General features: G+C 41.3%; 1 protein-coding gene across 4 annotated transcripts in view; it reads right to left on the bottom strand.

Annotated features, from left to right (window-relative positions):
• The window catches only part of LOC124148703 (5-hydroxytryptamine receptor-like), a 205,527-nt gene that overhangs the window by 82,211 nt on the left and 96,994 nt on the right, over positions 1-26,322 (bottom strand). For all 4 annotated transcript variants that reach the window (XM_046519945.2, XM_046519944.2, XM_046519942.2 and 1 more), the window contains exon 2: positions 404-468. The gene's annotated coding sequence lies outside the window, so the exon portion shown is untranslated. The remainder of the gene's footprint in view (positions 1-403; positions 469-26,322) is intronic.

The raw sequence follows: 26,322 nt of genomic DNA, 5'->3' as shown, positions 1-26,322 counted from the left end.
TAGCCATCGTGACCTTTAAGCTTCTATTTCGAGAAAGGGTGTCGTACAATGACTGGCATAAATGCATAAAAGTTAAAATCCCATGTCGCATTCAGACAAGTATCATACATAGGACAATACTAATCATCATTGAACACTTGATCTAAATTGGTGAAACGACATTAGAAATGCAGAACCAATATAGTCGACTGAATTGGTCATGTAGGAACCGTAAGTTTTCTGACGGTTAACGTCATACTGAAACAAGAAAACCAATAACTTGTATTGATTAACTGTAACTGTATGTAAATATGGCATTGGGATTGCATGGAAATAGCAATTTTAAGGAGATTGGGTTCATTTTTTTCTTATCATTATACAAAGCCTTACACATTTTTCAATGTTTATCTTTTGGTCAACCTACCTGTGTCCTACCTGACAGCCGCTCGGGTCATTGCTGTAGCGTCGCCGCTTAAGTCACACATAGGGCTGTAAAACAGGAAACATTTATTTAAAGTATTTGCACACATATCAAGTTATCAAGGTAAACGATAAAGTTGTATTTGAGGTGAGGTGAAATTGGGTTTAACGTCGCGTCCAAGATTATTGCACTTATATAGCGACGTGCATGCACGTGTGTGTGTGTGTGGCTGCTTGTACTAGTCCGGACTGATGCCGATTTATAGTGCTAGCTCACTGAGATACCATGCCGCAGTTTAACATGAATACCCCACTCAGACACAGTATACTGACTCTGAGCCGACCCCTTAATGCCGAGCGCCAGACAGGGTAACAACAAGTACCATCTTTTAACGTCTTTTGGTATGACGCGGCCGGGGATCGAACCCCGGACCTTCCGCTCTCCGGGCGGACGCTCTACCACTAGACCACGGAGGCGGTTGTATTTGAAATGTATGGGGTCACACATGGTGATGTTTCACCCATAACGCCCCTAATCTCATGGTTGGTCACATACGTTAAACATGGAAACAAATGTAGACTCTACATTCATGGCCAACTCGCCGTCTTGTCACAATAGCATTGCAACATGGTCTGTAGATGTCTATCGCTGAGAGCAGGATTATGCACAAGGATTACCACATATCAACACTGCATTAGCACAATTCCCCGATCAATACAGCATTGCACAGTATTATATATCTTTCCCCTTATCCCAACAACACCTCTCAGTATTACATAAACGTTTCTCTTATTCCCAATGACATTGGGGGCGGTCCGGTAGCCTAGTGGTTAAAGCGTTCGCTCGTCAAGCCGAAGACCCGGGTTCGAATGTGTGAAGCCCATTTCAGGTGTCCTCCGCCCGGGTTCGATTCGCAAAAAGATACCAAAAGACATTAAGGGTCTAAAACAAGGACTGGTCGGCTTGGAGTCAGTATACTGACTCTGTGTGGGGTATTCATATTAAACTGTGGCATGGTATCTCAGAGACCCAATACTATTGATCACACACACACACACACACACACACACACACACACACACACACACACACACACACACACACACACACACACACACACACACACACACACACACACACACACACACACACACACACACACATACACACACACATACACATACACACACACACACACACACACACACACACACACACACACACACACAAACAGAGAGGTGATTGCACGTCTCTACATAAGTGCAATAATCTTGAACGCGACGTTAAACCCCATTTCACCTCACCTCATATTACATTATTATGATATTAACTCCTCCCTTACCCCAATAACCATTGTACCATCATGTACAATATTCATCTATACCTAGTAACATTGCTCGTGTATTGTATGTCCTCTTCACTAATCCCAAAAGCATCGTTCTAATATGATACCAACTCCCCAATCCAAATAACAATGTACCAGGGTGTACATCTTTCTTCCAAGCTCTGTACTAATATTTGCAGTAGTCCTCAAATCACAACATCATCGGCTTATCTATCCTCAGTTCAATAACACTCTACCAGTGTACACAACGTGTTTCTAAATCCGATTCCACTGCGTTGGCGTTAACACATCTCCCTTAAGCTTAATAGCTTTAACTATTATTTTCGTTTCTACTTTAACCCCATTACCATTGCTACGGTATTTACAACACTGCTTTAAGCCCTTTGCCATTGCACCAATAGTCACAACACTTGTTTCAGCCCAACAGCACAGCACCGATATTTACAACTCTTCTTTACGTCTAACAACACTAAACCCTGTCCATAGCTACAATAACTCTCCTTAGAGGCCAACAGTATTGCACCAGTATTGACAACTCTCCTTGAAGCCCAACAACACTGAACCAGTATTGACAACTCTCCTTTAAGCCCAACAACACTGCACAAGTATTGACAACTCTCCTTTGAGACCCTCAACACTGCACCAGTATTGACAACTCTCCTTGAAGCCCAACAACACTGAACCAGTATTGACAACTCTCCTTGAAGCCCAACAACACTGAACCAGTATTGACAACTCTCCTTGAAGCTCAACAACACTGAACCAGTATTGACAACTCTCCTTGAAGCCCAACAACACTGCACCAGTATTGACAACTCTCCTTTAAGCCCAACAACACTGCACCAGTATTGACAACTCACCTTTAAGCCCAACAACACTGAACCAGTATTGACAACTCTCCTTTAAGCCAAACAACACTGCACCAGTTTTGACAACTCTCCTTTAAGCCCAACAACACTGCACCAGTATTAAAACTCTCCTTTAAGCCAAACAACACTGAACCAGTATTGACAACTCTCCTTTAAGCCCAACAACACTGAACCAGTATTGAAACTCTCCTTGAAGCTCAACAACACTGAACCAGTATTGACAACTCTCCTTTAAGCCCAACAACACTGCACCAGTATTGAAACTCTCCTTGAAGCCCAACAACACTGAACCAGTATTGACAACTCTCCTTTAAGCCCAACAACACTGCACCAGTATTGAAACTCTCCTTTAAGCCAAACAACATTGCATCAGTATTGACAACTCTCCTTTAAGCCAAACAACATTGCACCAGTATTGAAACTCTCCTTTAAGCCAAACAACACTGCACTAGTATTGACAACTCTCGTTTAAGCCCAACAACACTGCACCAGTATTGACAACTCTCCTTTAAGCTCAACAACACTGCACCAGTATTGACAACTCTGCTCTAAATTTCTGTTATTTAACAGTCACCTGGGTACGTAGATGTCAAACATGAACATATGCCAACAAGCGACAATAGATCTGAGCATATTGACAATGTGATTCATATTGTAGAACATGTTGATTGTGCCTACATGTATGTCATGCTGATTAGATCCTTATTGTATGACCTTCAATAATGACGCTGAGTATACGCCAGTTACATATAATTATGAATACTATTCGTATTGCGGCAACGCTAAGCAATCAGACAGATTCAGATCCAACCTGTCCGCTCATAATGACCTTTTCAAACGTTGAGTGGCATATTTCAGCTGTATAATCATGACTCTTATGTTACACAGTCTGGAAAAGGTCAAACCGTTTAAGGCAGCATGAGCGACGCTTCATAGTGTCAGAATACGCCAACACACATTCAGTCATGTCAAACATTGTAAGCATCTTTCACCATTGGATGCATATTCCACGACCAGAGTGAGTGAGTGGGGTTTAACGTCGCTTTTAACAGTATTCCAGTTATATCACGGCGTGTCAGCTTAATGTGGGAGGAAAGCCCGAAGTGATGCAGGTCTCAGACGTTTACACTTCGGTGAAACCCACGAGCACGGGTATGGTGCTGACAAGCCTAGAAACATAATCGGGGCGAACCGGGATTGGAACCAACAATCATAGGTTTCTGGCGTGCCCAAGGGACGCAACTCTGCCCAGCGAATCGCGGCGCCCTAGACGACTGGGCCACGCGAGCTCCCACCACGACCAGAATTGGTAGAGGGGATATATCCTACCACGAATCCCATAGGTCATAATTGAGTAAAAGTAATATATTCTTTTCCCTTTTTCCCAACCACTTTAAACTATCAACCAACAGTGTTCGATTTTAGTGACATCGGGTTGGAATCCAAGAATCGTCCTAATGATTCTTGTTTCTTCAACACCATTGGGTGGTGGGGTAGCCAAGTGGTTAAAGCGTTCACTCGTGGTTAAAGGGTTCGATTCCCAACATGAGTACGATGTACAATTTGGGGTCCCACGCCGTGATTTTGCTGGAATATTGCTGAAAGCTGCGTGAAAACATATACACAAATAAGCTATATCTACAAGTGTCTAATGTACAAGCTGGTTGTCGAGAATAACGCCATTCTCCCATGAAAAATGTTTCAGCAGTACATTTAATTTGTGTCACTTCTAATTACAAAAGGGTGAACATTTAACAATTAATTCAACGTGGCCATGGTGATGGGGAAGAGCAAATCATATTATTCTCGGCAGCTCATCTTGCTTGAAAAAACAACTTTGATAGTGTTTAAAGCGACGTTAAACCCAACTCACTCACTCACCCAAATCCCCACACACCCACACCCACTCACCATCTTTCAAGCCATTCTGCGATTACCTGTTGCTTTCACAAAGAGTTTGTTGGGGGATTTCACACCATGGGCGTTTGAAAAGCAAACTTCAGCTAAATAATGCATGGATGGAAAGTTCTGTATGAAAGACAGAACAACAAGCATTAACACACGTATCATATAGGTACTCATTGTTAGGTGCTATGGATAGTAAATCCAGTTGAACCTCGCTGTGTCGAACTCATGGGGAACTGGTGAATAATTCGAGTTATCCGGAGTTCGAGACATGAGGAAACTTTTAATGTTAATGGGGATACTTTGAACTCCAAAATATATTTTTGAGACAACCTGAAATTTTGTGTGTGTGTGTGTGTGCGTGCGTGCGTGCGTGCGTGCGTGCGTGCGTGCGTGCGCATGTGTGTACATGTGTGTGTATGTGTGAGAGCGGCTGGGTGTATGAGTGGGCGATAGGACAATTAGATAATGTCACCAATGCATCAAAATGCTGAGACGCCGTGACACACTCAGTAAACCGTGCTTCTTTTCTGTTAATTCATCAATTATTCATGGTCCTCTTTAAACATGTATATATCTGCATAATGGAAACAGTAGGTCGACATAACCGAAGTAACATCCACACACATACAATCCATGTTCCACGCATCGAATTTCCATATAATTCCCAAGACATTAAGTCATGATCGACGGCGGCAATAATAGGTAGTTAACAACGACACGAGTTGTCGCATTTGTTAAACGCAGGCAGTACAATATTGCATATCGCATTCAAATTACCTTTTTAATTTTAATGGGTTTAATGGCGCGATCGACTACGGAGATCTTAAGTGGAACTTTCAGTGGGCAATCCATCAAGAGATAATCAAATCATAGCATTTAGTTGTATTCCATCAGAAATGGGCTTGTCGAGTAGAGTCGAGCATGCTCTCTATCGACGTAGACTTCAAAGTTTGTTTGTTTGTGTCTTCGCAATTGGGATAGGATGACATACATCAACCAAGTCAGCGGGCCTGACAACCCGATCCTGTTAGTCGCCTCGTGGGAGAAGCATGGGCTAGGACAGGTCTTCAGCAACCCATGCTTGTCGTAAGAGGCGACTATGCTTGGGGTAAAATGCGACTATGCTTGTGGTAAGAGGCGACTAACGGGATCGGGTGGTCCGGCTCACCGACTTGGTTGATGCAGGTCATCATATCCCGATTGCGTGGATCCATGCTCATGAAGTCAATCACTGGATTGTCTGACCACCGTCATTTAGCTGGAATATTGCTGAGTGCGGCAAACAAACAAACAAACAAACAAAAATCAAAGTATACGTCATACGTCGGAAGACTTATTAGGATCATCTTCGTGAATATGATTCTGGCAAGCAGAACTTGCGGTTTTAATCCTAGTAATATTGCAGTGCGTTAAACACAATGCCGCAAGCTATGCGTTGGGCTCAAACACAGACTCCGGGAATAGCCAACGCACTGCCCACTGTGCTAAACAATCACTCTTAACGTGTGAATGTATACAGTTGAACCCCATGAAACCTGACAGAAAATGTCAATTCAAACGTTACAGAATCCCTGACTAGAGAACCATGGTTCAGTCATGTCCAATGTATATGTACACGTCCAACACAACTGGCTTGTATACCAAATAGGTCCGGAAGAACGAGGCTTCTTCGTATACAATGTCCACGATCCATGTCAGAGTGACACCATCCTTGTCTATTGATCTGTCATTCAGTTTGTAATGCTTTCATCTACGACCATTCATCTGAGACCTGACTAATGTAAACACTGGGGAAGTCTACACATGAGAAGTCTAAATTACTTCTGACCCAGATAGCACCTTCGGAAGTTCCCACAGGGCATTTGGCCGCTCTTCAAAGAAGATTAGAACTTCAGTTGACAAGATGGAGAAGCAGCATCCAGCACTGAACATTCAGCATCCGGGAAACGCCCGGTGGAGGCAATCTTATCAAAGGCAATGATCGCTTAAAGTCAGTTCCAGATCATAATCTAAATGAAATATCCGCCCCGTGTTAAGGTGGCAAATTCAACATCATATGATTGATTACATACATCTTTAAAGACGACGCCAGAGAGAAAAGGATATTTTCCTTATGATCACAAGGTTTGCTTTTTTTTCTAATCAGGAACGTTTCAACTTCCAAGTGAAAATGTGTGTGTTTTACGTCTGTACCCACTTTTCGTCAGAAGCATCGTTATAATCTGCCTTCAAGTAACTCGGATGTAATGTGTTCTCTGAACTAGATCATCACCCAAACAGTAACAGTACATCTAACTTGATTAATCGGATGCGAAGAAATGTGAAAGATGAAACATAATTTTTGTGTTGTAATTCGTCCGCTCATTGAATTGTTAAAAATAAAGCATTAGGAAAGGGAGCGATCACTTGATATTCGGGAGAGGGGATACAAGTAGTAGACGTGACAAAGCAATTTCCAAAATCAGAAGAAATTTCAACTAAAAGAAGAGCCCAAGCACTATTCCGATTATACCAAAAGCATGCATAGTACGATTCCGAATGTATCAGAAGCATGCATAGTACCATTTCGAATATATCAGAAGCATGCATAGTACGATTTCGAATATATCAGAAACATGTGAGTACTATTTCGAATATATCAGAAGCATGCATAGTACGATTTCGAATATATCAGAAGCATGCATAGTACTATTTCTAATATATCAGAAGCATGCATAGTACCATTTCGAATATATCAGAAGCATGCACAGTACCATTTCGAATATATCAGAAGCATGCATAGTACCATTTCGAATATATCAGTAGCATGCATAGTACCATTCCGAATATATCAGTAGCATACATAGTACCATTTCGAATATATCAGAAGCATGCATAGTACGATTTCGAATATATCAGAAGCATGCATAGTACCATTTCGAATATATCAGAAGCATGCATAGTACCATTTCGAATATATCAGAAGCATGTAAGTACTATTTCGAATATATCAGAAGCATGCATAGTACGATTTCGAATATATCAGAAGCATGCATAGTACTATTCCGAATATATCAGTAGCATGCATAGTACCATTCCGAATATATCAGTAGCATACATAGTACCATTTCGAATATATCAGAAGCATGCATAGTACCATTTCGAATATATCAGAAGCATGCATAATACCATTTCGAATATATCAGAAGCATGCATAGTACGATTCCGAATATATCAGAAGCATGTAAGTACCATTTCGAATATATCAGAAGCATGCATAGTACCATTTCGAATATATCAGAAGCATGCATAGTACCATTTCGAATATATCAGAAGCATGTAAGTACTATTTCGAATATATCAGAAGCATGAGTAGTACCATTTCGAATATATCAGAAGCATGCATAGTACCATTTCGAATATATCAGAAGCATGCATAGTACGATTCCGAATATATCAGAAGCATGCATAGTACGATTTCGAATATATCAGAAGCATGTAGGTACCATTTCGAATATATCAGAAGCATGCATAGTACGATTTCGAATATATCAGAAGCATGCATAGTACCATTTCGAATATATCAGAAGCATGCATAGTACCATTTCGAATATATCAGAAGCATGCATAGTACGATTCCGAATATATCAGTAGCATGCATAGTACCATTTCGAATATATCAGAAGCATGCATAGTACGATTCCGAATATATCAGACGCATGCACTCTCTCTCTTTCTCTCCCTCTCTCTCTCTCTCCCTCTCACTCTCTCTCTCTCTCTCTGTCTCATTCTCTCTCTCTCTCTCTCTCTCTCTCTGCCCAGCACAACAAGCATAACAGGATTTCAGCTCTACACATTTCGCCCTTAATGTAAATACATGACCTCTGACGTCATAACATTGCTAATAAATGCTGTGTTGACGTCACATGCCAGGTTTGCTGACTTAAATCACACGAACCATCCTAGCTATTGACAAGATTTCTTGATATGTCCAGCAATTACTTGTAATACCCTATTTTCACTCACGCCATTATTCAATCACTTTCTGTAACACAGTCCCTACTATATATGAGCCAAATTGTTCCCAGTTTCTGCTTAACCGACCTTACATAAAAGTTCCAATTGTGTACTTCCTGCGTATGAAAGAAACTCAGTAATGAATTTATAGTAACATTATTTATATACAAGCTTGCATGCCTTCTCGTAGATCTTGCCATTGTAGACGAGTGCCGCTGTGTGTATCGATTAAGAAATCTCCTGAGAACCTTGATTAAGATTGATCCTGGTTCAATGAAACGGATCGAAGTATATGGGACCAAGGAAGGCAGGGGCACACTGCCTAGTCTCGAGGGACCCATACCGGTGAACATCTTTAAGAGATATTATCGAATCTCTCCCCGAGGCATTGCGAAGGCCTTTTCTACACAAGAACTTAAGATTGATAAAATCACCTCAGCGCCCGGAGAGTACAAAAGGGAAGCAACTCCGACGCGAATCCCCAGGCTAAGAGCTATAAATTCTATTTTCTGGCTGCTCCCCGCAAGGAAATTACATTTTACAACCCATTTCCTCACTTTCTTCGGCCCCCAAAACTTGATTTCATGTTAAATGAATCGAAGGGTCCTTTTTGTTGTAATGATGAAATGACGAGGGTTAGACAACCTCCCTCGTCTGTAAGCCACACATTATGATCAAGATCGAGTACCAATATGTAAGTGACTTAATAAACGAATCTATTTGTCACAGTTTTCAAGCACTAGCATTAACTCAAGGCTCTAAAAGTCGTGTGAAAGCCCACAGGTTTTTTTTAATTCAAGCGTGAGTTACAAATCGAAAAAAATGTAGTGTACGCGTACGGTTCAAGCATCATATGCACTCATATAACGAACTTCAAGGTATCTGTTAATTCTATTCGTTATAGCCAAGATCGGTTTTACAAGCGTCTAACATTGTTCACCACTTCTACTGAATTCAAATTCGTGATATCGGAAATTTGTATTTTCACACGATTTTTACTCTGTACAGAGGATTCAAATTAAATCCCTGATATCCGAAGATCGTTTTTGCCACAAAATAAACGTACTAACTTCAAAGGAATTAAAATTGATTTTTGTGTCGTCGATGAAGCACTATATCAAGCTTTGCTATACCAATACAGTAAAGACAAGAGTGGGATGTACTTTAGGCTTAAAATACAAAATTCGTTATATTGAAGTCAATAAAACGTTTGACCCTAAATGGTCCTTTCTGCGGACCAAAACATATCAACTTTTCAAAAATGCCTCAGCAGTGTTTACATCTCATTGACAACGCCATGACAGTCCACATCAAGGACATCTTGAGTATTGTCACAAGTTTAATATCTGACAAGGGTTAGGCAACAGACACCTACTTTATCATGACAAATTGTATGAATGGTGGGTGCCAACGGTAGGGCAGGACATACTTGCTCTTTTCGCGAACACCTGGTGTCATCACTGATATTCAGTGACCCATCTCTATAATTTTCGCAGCTACTTTACCTTTCACGCGTAAATTTTATCTATTACGGCAGATAATCGAGACTGGTTATGCTCTGGCGTTGACGTTTATGTTAAAAGCGGATCGATGTACCTTCCGTCGTCGATGGCAGAAATGATATTGCGGCCACTAAGATACAATTTTAAGGTGTATCCCAAGCGTTACTGATAAATGTGTGATTGCAGCGTGTTGACAATTATCAGTTTGATATGTCAATTGCATTTTACAGAATAGCGATACTAACATGTTATCATTAAAAGGTAACAATTTAATCATTTATCAAAAATATACGCCATGCTATGTCAGTGAGACAGTGTTCATTATAATATACTACTAATATAAACAACTACTACTTATATTACGACTAATTCTAATTCTAATGCTACTACTGCTACTACTACTACTACTACTACTTCTACTACTACTAGTACCACTAAAAATATTAATGATGCAAAATGAACAATATCACAAGACACTGCTTAAAACCATAATATTATTATTGTTATTGTTATTATGATTATGATTATGATTATGATTATTTACAGATTAAAATAACAAATGCAGCAAAGAGGGTTTGGGTGATCCTGGTTTAGGCTCATCATCAGCTTAGGGCCCCTGCGACCTCTACACGCAGCCCAGACAGTGAATGGGACTTCTCCGAGGAAGCGCTGCCTAGTCAAATCCACCCAGAACTTTTCGGAGAATGTGAAAACTACCTAACACTACAGCCATCTGCATTACCCAGATTGTCAGAAGGGCTGTATTCCTGGTAGCAAACCCGGGTATTCTCCCAGTTTCAGTCAACAGATTGGGATGTTCCAAACCTAAGGCACCGAGAACAATGGGGTGTCAGACAACTTGGTACTTGGGATGCAAGCGTAACATTTCGAAAGCGAGGTCCGCATATTTGCCATGTTTTTCCTGAATCATGTCAATCACATTAGTGTCAAAAGGGACATAAACTTCAATGATATAAATGATTTCATTGGATTTATCAAAAAGGACAAGATCAGGTGTGTTAGACTGTAAACGGGCCTATTCCAAAGAAATTTGTTTTTATCAGTTTCCATGACTCCCTCTACATATTCTGGGTCGTACTATGGATGGACCTCTTTGTCAGAACCACAAAAATGGCAAAGACTGTAATAAAATGATCGAGGTACACCATCATGTCGCTTAAGATACTGTGTTTGTGCCAAAACGGGGCTTTCACTGACGATGTGTTGGACAGTCTCATAAAATTCATTACATAATCTACATTTCTTATTTACATATTGTTGCAAAATATAACATTGACGGTTTCAAATTGGTCCCGAGCAGCAAACAGAAATCCTTCTGTTTCACTTTTCAGACCAGCCAACTTCATCCAAGCGACCGACTCTGCGGGGTTGCTGACCTTCTCAACAAACTGCACATAAACTCGATGCAGTGGTCGTTCAGAAAGCCTCTCCTTCACAAACTGAGTCTGGACCGATTTGATATGGCACTTCGCTTGGTTGACACTCATTTCTGTACCGTTCAGCAGTACAGAACCATCAAAAAATCAACACTGGCATTGAGATTATGTCCCACATTCTTGGCTCGTTTACGAAAACTGTGGAATGCCTTGTTTTCACCATTAGTCTTGACATGCCTCACAAGGGGATCATCAGACAAATAAATGTTATATCAGGCATTTATTACACTTAAAAAATAAAATGGAAACTGATTCAGCATAGCGTATACACAACAGGGGCGTTTTCGGTTGGATAATCAGGAAGCTGTTCAAGCACACCACATGGAACCGTATTGGTTTCCCATCGTGAGCTAAAAGCACACTGTCAGGATAGAACTTAATGCTTATACCGCCCACCATGTTCGCTACTCAGCACTACGAGAATGTGCTTTATTTGATAACGTATAAAACAACCACCGCACCTCCAGAAACCATTGAGGAATAAAGGCATTCAACGTGATGACGACTCCAATTATACTAATACACTGGTTAATGTGAATAGGACCTTTGGCAATGCTCCTAGAAACGAGAACATAAACTCTAGCTACTTAATATAGTCGCTGATGAACGTCGGGTAATGGATCTGTTTGGCATGTTTAATTACTTCGCCTGCAGTGAAATCGTCTATTAGGTGTAATCATTACATTGCTTTATATGCACAACAAGAGAATTGTAACATGTTTGTGTTTTGATCGTATGGCCTTCTTTTTATGACATTCTTAGACCAGTACACAAATGTAAAGCGGTTGATAAATTCCTACTTAAATGGTGATTATTAATGTGACAGGTTTCGTTTTTATGTGGGATTATTTTTATTTATACACTTTCATTATATATTTATATACAAGACCGCCTTTGTGGTTTTGTGTATGGAGCACCTACACATTTTGTGTATGGAGCATCGTGGTTCGATGCCCGGCCGCATCTTTCTAAAAAATCCTTATTCCAACCGTCACAAACACATGCAAAGGTAAATCAATGAAGTGGCACACAAGTTTTATAAAATGGCACACTCATATTGTCATGTATTAACCAAAATTGATTATGTTTATATTTGTTCCTTGGCAATTCCTCTCCCATCCCCATCCTCATCTTCATCCCTAGACCCATCCCCATCGTCTCCCCTTCCAATCCCCAACCCACCCCCAACGCCATCCCTTTGCCATCCCCTTCCCACCCCCATCTTATTCTCAACCCACACCAAACCCTTCCCCTTCTCAACTGAACCTCGCCCCATTGCATGTCAGAAACACATCTTGTGACCACCCTAGCGCCACACTGTCTCAAGCAGCAGGTGCTGCAGAAGCCTACGGGGACAGTTTATCTGAAAAGGAATGGCATGGTTTATGTATTTCAGTCAGGATTACTACATCCAGATCTACAAGACCTTCACACGTGACGGGAGATGCATTGAGGTCAAGATAATTGCACACGACATAATACTAATACGAGTTTAGTGGCATTGTCTTGTTTGGTATGTCTGTTATTTTATTCAATGTGACGTATATGAATTTCTGATATTTTTATTGAATTGACATTTATGTTGAGTTTCGGCAATCGTTGTTAAGGTAAAGCCAACTGGCGAATCGCGAGAGAAGGGGGCGTTTTTCAATCTGTTTGATTTGCCTTTGCGTGTGTTTGTGACGGGCGCGTCGGCAGGATACGCTAACATGTCACTGGACTCTGCTTTTAGCTTTTGATTATGGAAATGGTTTTGACGCTCTTATTTGTTGAATTCCAGACAATTGTGTGCATCTCTTTTTAAAAATCGTGGATTCGACACCGATGTTGTTGATGATTTCGTGCCTGTTATCGTACGCATCCTTCGCAACAGCACAAAGACGTCACTACTCCATCTACTACGTCCCGTCAAGGTTCCGGAGTAGGTTGATCTTCAGCATCCCATGCTTGTCATAAAAGTCGACTCACAGGATCGGGTGGTCAGGCTCCCTGTCGTCGTATCTGAATTAGGTATATCGATGCTCATGACGTCAATCACTAGATTGTCTTGTACAGACCACCGTCATACACCTGGAATTTTGCTGAGTGAGGCGTTAATTAATAAACAAACAAACGCCCTAGAACCACACTATTGTGATGGCAACGCGAAAACGAACCACGAAAAACAAGTATTCTCAGCACAGGCATAATGATATACCGTGGACAATAATGCGTATACAACAAAACGTCGTCAAGAGTCATCCAATGCAGACTCTTAGGCAGGCACAGGCAATTCAATAACTCATATCTATACTTTAGGGATATTACATCAAATATACAATAAAAGTCCTTAGAGAATGCACAATAAAGTCAGAATTGAATTAAGTGGACACTCCGAATGGCGAACACCACAAGAAAGGTATATAGGTGCTCTCTGCTATTCATGCTGACTCCCTCTACACCGCTCTAAAGATAGGTCAGCTATTTCAGTGTCATAGGTCCCAATAACTCTGGGAATTCGATTTGGGCTGGCTCGAGGGGAAGACGTCTGAATGCAATATGCTAGTCTAACGTCCAGCTACTTGGAGAAACCATCTCGAAATCAGTTCATTTTGGTGGCGTGCCAGACAGCACCAATTAGAAGGGAAATTCTGAAAGTGGTATTCGACGTATCCCTATTCATAGTTAAGACAAGAGAATTGGGAAGACAAGTGGCAGAGAGAGATTCAATATTTCAGGCTGACACACTAACGATAATATAATGGAATGGTAGCACTTGTGAGCGGTAAACCTGTGTGGACAAAAACACCAATCGAATGTGATACTTCAGTCCCACCGCGTGGGCAGTCCATCTTTATTAAAACAACTTTCCTTCAAGTTTTGTCCAACTTCCCACTTCAGACTAGAAACAATATGATTGGCCAATCAACGTAAAAGAAATGTCCTTTCCCTCGTTGGCATTCTTAAAATCTCCATATGCGTGTTTTTATCGTGGGCGAGAACATTAAAACCTTCAAAGACCCTGTAACATTGGAGGAAATTCACCCTTCATGCACCTATGGTCATAAAAGATACGAAGCATCGTTTCGTGTTCTGGAAATTCTCTCAGTGGACAACCCTGCGATAACGCGACCAATGCAGTTTCAGTACGGTTTTGGACAATAAAGTTTGGCAGTTGAAAACTTTAAAACACTGGGGAATATGCGTGACCAATGTTATAAACGAAGAAAATGTTTGTTTCAACAGACAGATGTTTGATCTTTCTATTTCACTGGCATGTCAGTCATGCCTAGCGAACGTGCAACCAATCTCGTTTACCCGACTACGATTGCCATGACGCATCCATACTTAACATAAAACTGCAATTGTTTTCCCCATAATTAATGATCATTGAAACGAGGAACATAACACCCATCAAACGAACGTTATAAATAAAAGTATAGGATGTTAAATGTGCACTGAACTACGTTGTGAGTTCACCGTGTAAGCGGCCTTGGCCCACGACTGATTCAGTCCGGGTTATGTCCTTGTAAAATTCAACCTTGCTGGCGCTATCGAACCTACCAGATCGTATATTCCAAGTGCGCGTCTGAGCCTGCCTAGTCATTACAGTAATAACAAAATGATTAAAACCTCGTAAAAACCTGCAGAAAATGAAAGAGTTTAACCCTGAAAACAGTTTATTCTGTTAGCGAATGCGACATATGAGAATATTGTCATTGATTTATATTATGGCAACCTACTGATTGCTTTTGAAACGATTTTGCATGAAGTCAAATATTGATTGGGATTTTTTCTCCTATGAAGATCATTAATGAAACATTATCGTTTAAGAACGGGATTATTGATATTTCCCTTCGATTAAATCCTTAAAATATTAGTTTGGCTACATTCAAACTTTGATTATGATTTAGTTCACGGTAACCAGTGCATGCTTCGTTTAGATCAGATTCATAGCCTTGCCTAAACGACCGTATACATTACTTTCATAATGCAATATCCCTGGCACTGGAAATCGAAGATCGATTCTGGAAAATAGATTTTAATTCATAGGAGGCATTATGGTGTAAATTTGATTTGAAGTTAAGTGCCACAAAAGACCAGTTAATATGTTGTGAATCAAAATGTCAGAAAAGGATTACACAAAGGTCTTCCAATAATATAATTTTCGCAGAACACCTTTTTTGACAGTTGAACTATATAAGAAGGCCACGGTATCGAACCTTAAGAATCATGTTTCCGCACCACGGTGAACATTTTACACGATAAACTACTTAAACCACACGTAGCACTTTTGAAGTTATAACACTTTTAAAGAAACGTAAGTTACGAAAACAAGGTGTTTTGGTATCAATGGTCATGTGAATGTTAGCTAACAGTTACTTTTTTTACACTTTTATAAACAGTTACATCAGTTCCAGATGCAGGACAAAATGCATTAAGAACCTGGTTCAAGGGGTTTTGTTAAAGGAGATTCAGAAAGACCAGTGACACCACCTCGCCTGCTTCACATTTAGATGTGTGCATAAGGCATCTTTCCGCGGTAAGAGAGTTAGCTGACCATAAAAGTCCAGTTTCCACCCTTGCCGAACTAAGCTGGTTTTATGGAGTTAGATTTTGGCTGGACTAACGAGTCTATGCATATTCCAATCAAAATCGCGCTGTGAAATCGAAATCCGGTTCGTAAACTGTCATGCAGATTTCGGTCGATTGCAGGATTTGCTAAACATGTGCACCGCCAACTCGGTGTCAATACATATTTTCCAAATCATAATCAAGGTGCTCACGTGATTTGATGCACTTCGCGATGTAAGATCCGTTTTATCACAACACAGATCTCGATTATCGATCAGATCGTCTTTACTGGATGCCGCCATTTTGTTTGAAGCAAATGCAAGTGATACGAGAAGTTGATTCTGATTGGTCCATAGGAGAGGCTTAGAAGGGACATAACTCGTACTAGCCACTGGTGACGCCACGATCGAACCCAGGAATTCCAGCCTAGTTCGGCAAGGGTGGAAACTGGACTTTCAAAGTCAGTGAACTCTCTTGCCTCGGGAAGATGTGCATAAGGATTCGAAGTAATAAAAACGTCTCGGCTGTGTGGCAAGAGGTACTTTTGACTTTTCAATAGTCAATTTTCCTTTATTGTCGAGCAATATTCCTGCAGCTCTAACCTTTGGTATCTACATTTCACACTTGTTTTAAACAAATCGAGTATGCTCGTTCAAGGCAGAGATGTTTGAGCACGATTACAACATCAAAGGCCTCAATAAAGCTTTCAAAATGTTTTATGGTAGACACGTGGAGGACTTTTATAAAGCTGACGCGTCTGTGACAAAAAACATGTCTTTGCAAATACCTATTTGACTTGTACTATATGTTCCCGTACCTTTTAAGATGAACATATGGGATATGACCTGCCTGTGTGACGGATGCCACCGGTGGGGCAGGGTTAGCTGACCCTTTCTCCAACACCTAGTATCATCCCTTTTTTTATAGTGATTCATAAAAACCTGCTCATGATAGTCGAAACGTGCAATCTTTTCTGCTTTGAGCAGATAATTCTTATGTTTATGGAAAAAGGTTTTATCGCTTTTAATTAAATTGGGGAAATTTTCCTGTTTACATGTTCTGTTGATCAGTCATTTGAATTTATTTTTATTTGGAAAGCATTTCACTAACGTCACGTTGTCAGCTTAGTGTTGGAGACACGCTTAGAGTGGTACAGATCAGGGAGCGGACTCCGGGTGTGGTGCTGACAAACTAAGATACCACTAATCAGGGCGAATCTGGGACGAATCCACGAACGCCTTAGGGACACAATTCTGCACAGCAAAATAGGTCAATTAGAAGACTGGGATTGAGTATCACAATGACAGAAGGGGGACTACAGTGTTGACCAAAATGGAGAAAGCGGGGCTTCAGACCAGAGTAGATGATGTTTGGCTTCAATGTTGACCAGAACGGATGATGTTTGTCTGCAATGTTGTCCAGAATTGATGATGTTTGACTGCCATGCTGTCCAGAATGGATAATGTTTAACTGCAATGTTGACTAGAATGGATGATGTTTGACTGCAATGTTGACCAGAATGGATGATGTTTGACTGCAATGTTGACCAGAATGGATGATGTTTGACTGCCATGTTGACCAGAATGGATGATGTTTGACTGCAATGTCCTCCAGAATGGATGATGTTTGTCTGCAATGTTGACCAGAATGGATGATGTTTGACTGCAATATTGACCAGAATGGATGATGTTTGACTGCAATGTTGACCAGAATGGACAATGTTTGACTGCAATGTTGACCAGAATGGATGATGTTTGACTGCAATGTCCTCGAGAATGGATGATGTTTGTCTGCAATGTTGACCAGAATGGATGATGTTTGACTGCAATGTTGACCAGAATGGATGATGTTTGATTGCAATGTTGACCAGAAAGGACCAACAATCCCAAGAATCCCCAGAGATGCAATCACGACTTAGTGCGAAGTATCTAGATCGCCATACATGGTTTCACCCGGTTGTACTCAGGAATACACGACGGAGCTTCTTGATTTACATTCACGTGTCCTGGCAAGCTGCATACCAAACTTCATCAAATGTCTTTACTTCGGAATCATACTGACACCTTGTGTTGGGATCGACCAATTACCTTCGAAAAGTATCATTCTCACACACGTCAGTGCAGTGAAATAGACACCGTTCTTTATGATCATATGAAATATTGACATCTTATGTCCATATTTTGATGAGTAAAAAGCGCTAGCAACAGAGCACTGAAGTCTGTTTTCACAAGCGTGCCATTAACGGTTTCCAGAAAGGTAATTATAAAAATGAGACAACTGTAAATAATTCAAAATGATCACTTCGGTAAGTTTGGTAATCGTTGTGCCAACTGGATAACCTATCGGAACCCTTGAAGAATAGCAAGATCATCACGATAATCTCACCACGAAGAGAATGGTAAACACTAGAGTCGTAAGCAATATAGTTCTGACCTTTACATTGGAATGATCAAATGCGGGTATTGAACTATATCTAAATAACGACAGCTCTAAGGAAACGGGCCGAAGGTTCTAACATTACCATAGCCTAAACTTACACGGTGAGAATGGCCGAGTAGAATGGTCAGGAATTGCTTGACCATAGTTATTATCGGATGACAAACACGGCGTTTCAGAGGAGGAACGTTTCCTCATGCGTTGGAGCATATTTGCACTTCTCTTGCAGTATGGATCGCCTATATCCTGAGATTGGGGCAATTATTAGGTTCTATTCTACCAACTGGCAATCAACTAGCATTGTTCCGTGTATCCACAGGAAAGATTACCGAAGCTATCCGCTATGAGATCTCGTTAGTGTGTAACACTAATTGATTGTGGTATCATCCTTATTCAACTCTGCCAGGTGAATGACCTCTGACCTGTAGATTTGGCTCATGACGTAAACCGTGAAATGATTACTTCGATTTTCATTTGAGCTTTTCTTACATCAATGTCACGTTTTCTTAAATGTATACAACAGTTAAACATAATCTTAAAAATTGGTGTAGAGAGTCTATGCTCCTCTGAATGATGCTAAAGTACAGTCTTTGAAAACGATGCCTTTGTGAAATTTTAGTTCAGTGTAATTAGGGCAATAGTTAACTATGTGTTTGACATCTATAATAAAATATCAGTTATGTGGCACAGTAACCTGTTAATACTAGCATCACATGTTACCGGTTCATACATGTACCACAGTGACCTGTTGACACAAGCATCACATGTGACCGGTTCATACATGTGGCACAGTAACCTGTTGACACAAGCATCACATGTGACTGGTTCATACATGTGGCACAGTAACCTGTTGACACAAGCATCACATGTGACCGGTTCATACATGTACCACAGTGACCTGTTGACACAAGCATCACATGTGACCGGTTCATACAGGCGCCACGGTGACCTGTTAATACAAGCATCACATGTGACTGGTTCATACATGTGACACTGTAAATTTCATATTCATGAATAGGCATTAAATTCCTTGAAAAAATACATTTATCGACACATTTCAAATCACACTGTAGCCAGTACAGCGGGGGACTATGTTGAGGAGTGAGTGAGTGAGTGAGTGAGTGAGTATGGTTTTTCGCCGCTTTTAGCAACATTCCAGCAATATCATGGCGGGGGACACCACAAATGGGCTTCACACATTGTACCCATGTCGGGAATCGAACCCGGATCTTCTGCGTGTCGATCGAACGCTTTAACCACTAGGCTACCCGACCGCCCCCTATGAAGAAGATTCATGTGGTTCAAATACTTGAGAATAGGGTGAAACACGTTATTTAGATGGTTACTCATAAAGATTGTCTGGATTTGTCTTATTATGAACACGAACATGTAGTAACGTCCTAATTCAATATCCTCAGCCCCAACAGTAATCACCGTAGTGTGTGGTTTCCAGATTAAAGAGGTTTACTTCTATCAAGATTCTATAATGGTTCCTCGGCAGTGTTTTACACCGGTGTCTGACCTTTGTAGTTTGTCCTAGGTGCCCAATGTCCTATTTGCCCTCGGTGCCCCATGTCCTATTTGCCCTCGGTGCCCCATGTCCTATTTGTTCTCGGTGCCCCATGTCCTATTTGCCCTCGGTGCCCCATGTCCTTTTTGTCCTCGGTGCCCCATGTCCTATTTGTCCTCGGTGCCCCATGTCCTATTTGTCCTCGGTGCCCCATGTCCTATTTGTTCTTGGTGCCCCATGTCCTATTTGCCCTCGGTGCCCCATGTCCTATTTGTCCTCGGTGCCCCATGTCCTATTTGCCCTCGGTGCCCCATGTCCTTTTTGTCCTCGGTGCCCCATGTCCTATTTGTCCTCGGTGCCCCATGTCCTATTTGTCCTCGGTGCCCCATGTCCTATTTGTTCTTGGTGCCCCATGTCCTATTTGCCCTCGGTGCCCCATGTCCTATTTGCCCACGGTGCCCCATGTCCTATTTGCCCACGGTGCCCCATGTCCTATTTGCCCACGGTGCCCCATGTCCTATTTGTCCTCGGTGTCCCATGTCCTATTTGTCCTCGGTGTCCCATGTCCTATTTGCCCACGGTGCCCCATGTCCTATTTGCCCACGGTGCCCCATGTCCTATTTGTCCTCGGTGTCCCATGTCCTATTTGTCCTAGGTGCCCCATGTCCTATTTGCCCACGGTGCCCCATGTCCTATTTGCCCACGGTGCCCCATGTCCTATTTGCCCACGGTGCCCCATGTCCTATTTGTCCTCGGTGCCCCATGTCCTATTTGTCCTCGGTGCCCCATGTCCTATTTGTCCTCGGTGCCGCATGTCCTATTTGTCCTCGGTGCCCCATGTCCTATTTGTCCTCGGTGCCCCATGTCCTATTTGTCCTCGGTGCCCCATGTCCTATTTGTCCTCGGTGCCCCATGTCCTATTTGTCCTCGGTGCCCCATGTCCTATTTGTTCTCGGTGTCCCATGTCCTATCTGTCCTCGGTGCCCCATGTCCTATTTGCCCACGGTGCCCCATGTCCTATTTGCCCACGGTGCCCCATGTCCTATTTGCCCACGGTGCCCCATGTCCTATTTGTCCTCGGTGCCCCATGTCCTATTTGTCCTCGGTGCCCCATGTCCTATTTGTCCTCGGTGCCCCATGTCCTATTTGTCCTCGGTGCCCCATGTCCTATTTTTCCTCGGTGCCCCATGTCCTATTTGCCCACGGTGCCCCATGTCCTATTTGTCCTCGGTGCCCCATGTCCTATTTGTCCTCGGTGCCCCATGTCCTATTTGTTCTCGGTGCCCCATGTCCTATTTGTTCTCGGTGCCCCATGTCCTATTTGTTCTCGGTGCCCCATGTCCTATTTGCCCTCGGTGCCCCATGTCCTATTTGCCCTCGGTGCCCCATGTCCTATTTGTTCTCGGTGCCCCATGTCCTATTTCAATCAGCGTCACACTCTGCGATGTTGGAGAATTTTTTTCGGTTCCATATTGCGTAATTCGGTATGACGGTTTAAAATTTGTTTGCCTCGCCCTTTAAGTAAAGAGTCTCTTTGGAAGCATCAGCATCTAAACGAACACGTTTTTGTATGCTCAAATTACAAATTAATCCGAAAACTGTCGATTAAGATGATTACTGTCTCAAAGGATGGGTGGAATGAACAACAAACGGGAATTCTGTGATTTGGAATGAAGCAAAAACAACCATTCTCCGCTGGATTTTAAGGTAAATCCTCCCTAATTGATTTGGTGAGCTTTCTGCAAGAGCGTCACTTTAAATTCTACTTTACGGAACACTCAATTTCCACGACTTGAATTTCAATCGAAGTTCTTAATATGTTGAACTCTTAAAAACGCACCGGCTGGTTTTTTATGGCGTATTTCCAACGTCAGTAATACCTTTTTATAGCCAATGGATCGATTTATGGGTGATATTCCTATAGCATGATCCTCGAGGCGTCCCCACTGTAAAAACAGTGTTTCTAAGTTTGGTGGCGACCACTGGTATTGTCACGTGCCTTATTGCCTCCTAAAAAGCGCATTTCAACTTCCATGCCATGGACGCCCGTCATTTCACAAAACTGATCATAGCAATTTGGAAATACAAGGCGCAGTTGTCATGCCCAATTCAATTTAGGTTTATAAAAATGAACACTGTGCGTCATGTAGTGTTCAGTGACAGATGGCACAATGTGCATGACTTCTTCTGTCATACGCGGTACGATGAATTGGTATTTTTCATAAAAAAGAAATCGCACCAATCGCATATACACAAAATTATAATTATATTCAATGAATAAACAACAATCTTAGAAGTATATATCCTAGAAGTAAGGTTTCTCAAATATTATCTGGTAGTCCGTTGTCTTCCAAGAGAATTTGGTCATTGTTCCCGTGTATTTTCAGGTGAACAATTGTCTTGCCTTTGCATGTGTTTGTGACGGTGCCCTTTGGACAGGATACGCTCGCCTTTTCGCGAACACCTGGTATCATCACTAACAGATAGTTATTCATAAACACATTCTCATGATTTAGTCGGAATCGTACAATCGAATCTGTTTTTGAAGAGAATTCTTATGAATACGGAATTAGTTTTGTGGCTACAATTTAACTATTCCTCAAATGAGTACGATGTGTGTGGCCCATATCTGGCAAGAAAGTCGCTGAAACCGGCGTCAAACACTTCCTCCTCACTCACTCATTCATTCACGTTGTCATACTAAAAGGGGTTTGTATCTTACATGTGAGTATACGTATGTGCATGCCTCATAAATATAAATTAAATGTAGAAACGCTTACAGTCAGTATTGTGTTATCATGTCAATAAAGACCTTTTAACCCAACTACCCAAGCGTCGATGTATAGAGAGAGTAGTGGTTCAAATGACTTTAATACAAATGCAAAGTGAGTGAGTGAGTAAGTTGAAAGTCAACTCCCCAAACATAGAAACAGGGCAGTGATTCAAATGAATTAAATGCAAATCCGAAAAAAAAGATGGCGTCGATTGTAAGACAATCCTGGCATTTGATATGCCAAGTTATATTCATGCACTTTATCCCAACGTGCAGTTAATATGCTAACTACGGCAAAAACACAGTTCGGCAAGACCATGTTTAGAAATGATCACTCACGCCTGGTCGTCTACGAAAACAGCCAAATCCCCTGACATTCGATTTCATCTGCACTGTAATTTTGTAGGCCATAACGAAACCCACTAATGCTTAAGAAAGGCTCTATCATTATTCATACTAAAACGTGCCAATGAAACTTAGGAAACTGTGGAAGATGATTAAAAAAAGAAGCTATGTTTTTACATGGACATCTTGGTACGATGTAGTTCACCAACTGGCAATTTTCACCATGTCGAAAGTCCACCTAATTGTCTGGTGATGTAGTAACGATTCCAGACACAGAGGAATCTTCTCCAGAAACCCTTACTGACATCAGGTAAAGCAGATTTAGACACCAGAAGAGTGGATAAAAATATCGAATAGCCTAACAAAGCACTTCACAGAGGGTTCCACTCCTAGTCCGAAATCAAATAACTTACGGGCGAGGGACTGAAAGAAATTAACCCTGCTAGGACCTGGTGGCACCGCAGACCATCCATCACGGGGAAAGAGCAATAAAACTCCTTTGGTGGAGACGAAGGCTTGCTTAAGAGACATGGTCGTACTTCTTCCTTGTCACTCCACCAAAGACTCCACTGACTGACACCAATGAGCGTGTTACCAGCACACTATACCAATCGGCAGCTCTTTCTGCAGTGCGATGAACCAATGATGTAGATGAGATAGAGTTATAGGTGCAAGGGCTTCCAAACAGATTCCCATTACACACTTTGCATAAAAGTGGATGAAGGATTTATTTCAATGAAATGTGTCACGGCTAAGAAGAGCGAATTTGCTATCACAGAAGCTGTACAGGATAAACCAGTAACATGCGTTTTTGTGTTGTGTTGTGATAGTAACTTTCCCTTTATATTTTCACTTTATTAGCGAACCAATTGTATGAAGATGAACATGCCATTTGCACGATAATAATATTAACTGAACATTTCAAATAAACAAAAACAAAACCCTTTCCATGATCCAAAGAAACTCGCCTGTACAGTTCTGACTGTATCATGATCCATGCCTATGTGTCACTGTCAAATAGGTGTTCGAAAAAAAGGTCAGCGTATCCTGCCCCACTGGTCGCACCCATTTCAAATACATTTAAAGGCAAGTCAATTGTTCACCTGCCCCTTGAAGATCCGGGGTAGAATAGGTCTTCAGCAACCCATGCTTGCCGTAAATGGCGCCTATGCTTGTCGTAAGAAGCGACTAACGGGATCGGGTGGTCAGGCTCGCTGACGTGGTTCATGCATGTCATCGTATCCCAGTTACGTGGATCGATTCATGATCTCAATCACTGGATTGTCTGGTCTATTGCTGAGTGCGGCATTAAACAACAAACAAACACAAAACAAACTCAATTGTTCACGAGAACATGTGCTTCAAGTCAAAACTGGAAATTACATTGGACATTTCTGTCACTGATTCGTCATACTTGGACAAAAAGTCCTCTACATGTCTCCCATAAAACGTTTTAAAGCTTTACTGAAGGTTTGACTGTTGTAACCTTGATTCCGAAAACTTTTGAACGTGAGTCGTAAGAACGTGATATTCTTTAAAGTAGTAAATTTTAAACGTCAACGCCAGACAATAATCAGTATTGAGTATCTGTCGAAACAGATTCCATCCCTATTCCAAAATAGTGAAGACAATTATATAAATGGATCGCATCAGGTGTTCGCGAAAAGGGTAAACATGTCCTGCTCCTTTGGAAACAACCACCATTCACACTTTTCATTGAACGAAACGGTGCCAGTGAATAAGAAAGTGTGCAAACTCCCGTAAAGGTCAAAGCATTAGATGACAAGTTGACAAGCAGCCTGTCATATTTACTTATGTCCTCTCAATGCAGACAATAGCATTCCTGGAATGACTTAACCATGGCTTTGAAAGTAAAAACGTTGATTGAAACGTTTTTGGTACAAAAATCCGATTTGTATCCTAAGAGAAACTAATAAAATCTAATCTAATATCAAGGAGAAAATACAAAGCGAGTTGAAAACGTCAATAATAGCTTAATATGAAGGCTTAGTGAATGTTGAACTTAAAATGTGAAAAAATATGCTACCTTTCAACATTCTACATGTACATCTATAGTCATGACGTTCCTAGAGACATCAGGGGGCACAGGTGCCCCAGTCGTCTGAGGCGCAACAAGTCGCTGTGCAGAGTTGCTTCCCTTAAGCTTGGGCACGCCAGAAACCTATAATTGTGGGTTCGAATCCCGGTTCGCCCCGATTATGTTTCTAGGTTTGTCAGCACCATACCATGGTCGTGGGTTTCACAGAAGTGGTAAACGCCTGAGTCCTGCATCACTTCGGGCTTCCCTCCCACATTAAGCTGACACGCTATGATATAACTGGAATACTGTTAAAAGCGGCGTTAACACAATTCACCAATCACTCCTAGAGACATCGGAAAACCTTGCTCTTTATATGCAGATGCTTTCGTTCTTTTTAACTTGGTTACACCTATACAACTGTGACAATATTTTTATGAGTACATATAGGTCACTTATTCTCGGGGAAAACTCCACCAGATTACTAACATATTAACCAAAATATGATCTTGACTCAAGGGAGATCACTCTAGCATACATGTTCTCCCTTGAGTAATAACGGCAGTCATAAGCCATGTTCTATTGGACACAGCCAAAGATATTGACTGCTACGTTTAAGATTTACATACGCTTCCGTATTTTACAATGCTCCATCTTCACACATACGTGATCAATTATACATTCGCCCTGATGTTGATTCCTCTTCGTTTGACATGAAGGTTGATATATTATCTCGTATGCTGCTTTGGACAATGTGTACTTTACTAGATGGCATTTCGTAATATATATTACGTTTAACATTTGTAAACAGAGACAATAACTATAAGATAAACAACCGTTAAAGCATATTATTGCTCAATAACTGCCACTTTATTTTTCCTAGGCTTAATTGCATATGGTTTTGTATATTTGTACATGCGTATAAATCGTAACGAATCACCTATCTCACTTACACAGTGCACGCCAATTTACGAAAGACATTTCCACTTGGTTTCAAAGGATATGAATATGAACCAGATGTTACCACGGCAAGACGGTGAAAACGAAGAAGATTAGATTAAAATGTATTGAAAACTACGTCTGTTGACCATAGTCTAGAAAGTACAAGCATTGATAAGAACGTATAAAGTACATCTGTAAAATATTGAATTTCCTTAAAATAGATCTAATTTTTTAACAACATAATTTA

This window comes from Haliotis rufescens, unplaced genomic scaffold, assembly GCF_023055435.1.
Source record: "Haliotis rufescens isolate VD_foot unplaced genomic scaffold, xgHalRufe1.0.p SCAF_69, whole genome shotgun sequence".
NCBI classification, from domain to species: Eukaryota; Metazoa; Mollusca; class Gastropoda; order Lepetellida; family Haliotidae; genus Haliotis; species Haliotis rufescens.
The sequence above is the reverse complement of the archived record's forward strand: the minus strand, read 5'-3'. Positions and strand labels throughout refer to the sequence as shown.